The sequence below is a fragment of the Aplysia californica genome, unplaced genomic scaffold (assembly GCF_000002075.1).
Source record: "Aplysia californica isolate F4 #8 unplaced genomic scaffold, AplCal3.0 scaffold00163, whole genome shotgun sequence".
Classification (NCBI taxonomy): Eukaryota; Metazoa; Mollusca; class Gastropoda; order Aplysiida; family Aplysiidae; genus Aplysia; species Aplysia californica.
In genome coordinates, this window is record NW_004797433.1 from 951,052 (window position 1) to 956,051 (window position 5,000).

Genomic DNA, 5,000 nt, shown 5'->3' on the forward strand with positions numbered 1-5,000 from the left:
TGAAACTTTGCACACTTCTTGAGTGACATAGCTGACATGAACTGAGGGTCCAGCACATTCATCTGAGCTCACGTTGACCTTGACCTTGGTGAGCAAACTTAGTAACGCGTATGGCCTTCACGTGCAGCGATTATAGCGAGGCATCTTCTGTTCATAGAATTAATCAAACGGTTGATCTAGCCAATTTGGATGCCACCGAAGATCTGGATGATGGTTGCAGTCAACTGGGCTGCTGTTCGAGGCCGTGGCTGCGTCTGGTTAAGCTGTCTTAAGATCAAGTCCAACAAATGTTCAATAGGGTTCAAGTCAGGTGAGCGAGGTGGGTGTGCCAATAAATCGACATTGTTCTGCGCCAAGAAGTTCTTGGTAGCACGTACGGTATGTGGTCGTGCGTTGTCTTGTTGATATAGGCAGTTAGGATGGCTCTGTAGAAAAGGCACCACATGAGGTGCCAAGACTTGTGCAAAGTAGCGCTGAGCCGTGACGCCGTTTCTACGTCCTGGACCAATGTTCTGGAAGATGACAGGTCCCACTCTATGATTCAACGCCATGGTTCCCCATATCATCACTCTCTCGCCTCCCTAGGGGTCACGCTCCAGAATGTTGTTGTCGTCATAGCGAGTCGTGTCTCTACGCCACACACGGACACGGCCATTCACTGGATCGACGCAGAACCTGCTTTCATCACTGAAGAGGACTCTCCTCCACTGTGCGTTCTGCCAGTTGACATGTACCTGTGCCCACTGCATCCGTTGCTGTAGATGCCTTGGTGTTAGGACAGCTCCCTGGTAAGGATGCCTGCAGTGAAGACCAGCAGTCACTAACCTCCGTGGAACAGTCCAGCAGCTAAGTTGGTTACCTGTCGTTCCCGTGGTTTTTTTGGCAGTCTCTGCACCCGGCAGAAACGGATCGCGGCGGTCCGACGAATGATGACACAATCATGGGCCGGAGTGGTCCCCCTTGGTCTTCCGCTTCTTGGTCGATCTGCTGTGGTCGCTGTCGCTTGTAATCGGTTCCGAAGGTGATAAATGGTGCTTGGGTGAACACCAAAAACCTGGGACACCTGTTCCACCGACTCACCGGCCGCCAGTCGCCCGACAGCTCTTTCTCTGTTTTCCCTTGATAACCTTGGCATGTCTGTAGCTCGTCTGTTTCGATATGAATGCAACATTTCGAGGCGCGGATTTTATAGGCATACGCCCAGGGGACTGAGTGAGCATAAACTCACCACTGACAACAAGTTGCAAATGTGTCCCAGTGGTGAGTGATGACTCGTGAGTCGTGTATTGCTTACGCAGCCAATGACATCTTTGCGATGCTCAAAAATGTCCAATCAAGACGCTCGAGGCAAGTGTTGAGTGATATGAGTTCACATCACACAACTATGAACTCAGCATTGGGCGATTACAACAACATAAAAAATTCGCGGTTTTTTTTTTCCACCTCACTATAATATGATTAGCGGAAGGATCTGCTCTTGTTTGATCTGTGTGTTTTTCTCCGGTGGTGGAAGCCATGTACATCCGCACTTGAACCGATTCAAATTTTTAAAGATCTAGAGGAATTCAAGAAAGAAGAAATTAGCTTCGTTTGGATAAAGAACGGCATTGCAAGTCAAAATGAAAAATTTAAATAAGGAGAGAAAAGGGTGTCTGAATGCCTGATAAGCACGTGTTTGTTTCAGCTGCTCACCACTGGTACAGAACGTAACATACACGTCTCTCTCCCACGCAAGTACAATAATCGAGATATCATAGCTATGTATTTGCCAGACACATCCTCATATTACGTAAGTACATGACATGAGACATCGACTGGGAGTGAAACCGAGCTGCTCAGTTCCCCCATTATCAGGTTTTGAGGAGTAAAAAAAAAGGAAACGAAAAGAAAAATAACCCGAAACAAAACAAAACAATTATTATATATAATGACAGGAAAACGGGTGGAATTATTGTAAATGTCAGCTAATGGCTTAATACTGAACATGTTTGGCGCGTGGTTATATTTCAAACACAGCTTTGCATTGTGTGAGTGAAACAAAAGGTATTTAGGCGTAACCTAGACAACGTCATAACTCACCAACAAAAAGAAAATAAAATAAAATAAAAAAGGCGCAGTCGTTAGGAGAGATGTGCCAAACAGGACTTTCGGGCGAGACCGGAAATTGCAACTGCAGGCTCTGCCACTAAACAAAATACCACGTCAGATGTGAAAATGACGTCTGCCATTGTTTGAAATTTTGTGGGCGCGCGTCATGTGCTAGGCGGTGTAGATTCGAACAAAAGCAACTTTGTGTTTGTGATGGGGGCTGTGCTGTTGTGAAACTGATAGGCGCACGGGGATAACGAGTTTCTCATACGATACGAAAGCTTAACATTTTGTTTCTGCTGCTAATGGTGCCATTTATGTGTTTGCTTCTCTCCCTTCATCCACTTTGAAATATTCCACAACCACGAAAATAAAACTAATGCAAATAAAATAGACATAAAAATAGAACATAGACAAACTGGATCAATTGGAAAAAAGCGGTTTCCCTAGGTGTATAGTTTTGGAAATTATGTTTGTATTGAATGCTATCCACAAATTCCATGATAACAGGAGGATATGAATTTACATGAAGTACGCTATACCATTCTAATTCAATTTTTTTTCTCTCATTATTTGAAATACGAAGTATATGGATGTGAATTTAAATATATTATATAAACGCGTTCTCATAGTCATAGTATACAATAGTTTGCTCATATAATACCTTTGTCTCTCTCGTAACCACCCTCCCCGCAAGAATAGATAGATAGATAGATAGATAGATAGATAGATAGATAGATATATAGATAGATAGATAGATAGATAGATAGATAGATAGATAGATAGATAGATAGATAGATAGATAGATAGATAGATAGATAGATAGATAGATAGATAGATAGATAGATAGATAGATAGATAGATAGATAGATAGAGAGATAGAGAGATAGAGAGATAGATAGATATGCGTGTTTGTATGCACATGTATACCCCCCCCCCCCTTTTCTATTTGTCAATCTCTTTGTTTCTACTTCTCTCCTTCGCTTGCATCCTCTCTCTTCTACCCTCCCTTTTTATCCCGTCCGATTGAATGCTCAGTACACAATGAAAAAGAAGAGTGAAAGAATGAAAGACATAATAAAAAAGAGACAATGAATGCATTCATCTATGTGTCTATATCGACGATCGGAAGTTTAAGCGTTTTTTTTTTTCAAACGTCCATGTTGACGTATTTGAGTGCTCAGCTGGGTTTAGTCGCGATCTAGAGAATAAGAACAAAACAATCTCCAGCAATAACGCCAATAGCTACAGATGAGGAGGGGGAGGGGTGGCGATGGGGGTGGGGGAGAACATATGGTAACAAGGAGTCAACTGCAAAATAGCAATTACCGAAGACGTCCCTTCTCGGATTTTACCATGCAAAAAGATCCTCGATATCACAAGAAGTGCCCCATACCAATCTTACCTCTCTGCATTCGAGTAAATGTTGTAGAGATCCCATCCTCTCCTCATAACAATACTTATCGACCGAGCGCACCACCTCATCTATCAAAACCCGCAGTGTGTAGGGCGGCCTCTAAAGTGCTGCGGAATATTCAGAGAAGTTCCCTGGGCCTCCTTGGGGAGCGCAGGACGAATAGTATCATCTAGGAGGAGAAGGACTGTGCACCGGTGAAATCATAATGCCAAAAGTTGAAAGTGAATGTGAACTACGTTACAACGGAAATAACTTAAATGGTGGACCGTTTTTTTTAAACTGGTTTCCTGCATTGGAACAAAAGCGATCATGGTGACTCTATAGTTTGCAAAGGAATTCCTAGGGACAAAAGATGAGCTCTTGCACTCTATTATCGATTCCTCTTATCTATTTGATGACGCGATAATGGGGGATTCTTCTCCTTGTCCTTCGCTGAGGCACCAACCAGTGAAAGCTCTACGAACTCAATGCAAGGCAGGGATAGAGAGAAGAGAGGGAGGCTGAGCGCCTTGTCTTGCGGGTATGCCGAATGAAGGACGATCACTGATTGAGGAAAATTGTTAGAATATTCGGACTCATTTTCTGTGGATTCTGTCCTAAGGTTCTCATAAGGACCTAATGCCCAAATGTATGTAAAAAGCTCAGTATGAAAGCATTCTCCAGCCGTATTTGGGGTAGGGGAGTGGGGGGGGGGTATTACTATTGGCTAATAGAATCTGTGGTCGACAGGTCAGAAAGGAGAGGGGTGGGGGGCGGGGGTAAGAAATTATACACAGTGGACGATTCCCTCGGAATACTGTCTTCTTTGGAAAACAAGTCAATATATTGTGTAACATATTTCATAATGTAATAGACAATTCAGCGAAATACAGTGTATCTCCAACCACCACCATCACATTTCCAGGTCTTGAAATGTTCTGTTTTTTGTGTGCCATTCTCATACTATTTCATCCAATCCTCTTATCATTGAGGAGGAGGAGGAGGAGGAGGAAAAGGAGAAGAAGAAAAAGAAAAAAGAAGGAAAGAAAGAAGGAAAGAAAGAAAGAAAGAAGGAAAGAAAGAAAGAAAAAAGAAAGAAAAAAAGAAAAGAAGTGGGGAAGACGAACAGAAGGAGGGACACGAGGAGAAAAGATGAATGGAAGGCACAGTAGCAGCAAGACATAAACTTCAGAAGAAAGAACAACAACAACCACATCAGTCACAGTAAGAACAAATGGCGTTAACAGTTAGCTGCTTGCGTGTGCCATGCTGGAGACAATAAATCTGCCATCAATCTTGCATGCTCGTCTGGAGTCTCGACAATGAATTTTATTTCTGGAAATTCTGCATCTACAACCACTCAGGCGTGCATCCTCTGCCAACACGCAAAAACAAAACTTGGGTTATCCGGCCAACTCCTCCATTTCTCTCCCCATCCCTCCCACCCAACACAACTTTATTTTCTTTTTTTTCTTCACCTCGCCAACAGGTCAGTTTTATCAAACGCAGTATGATA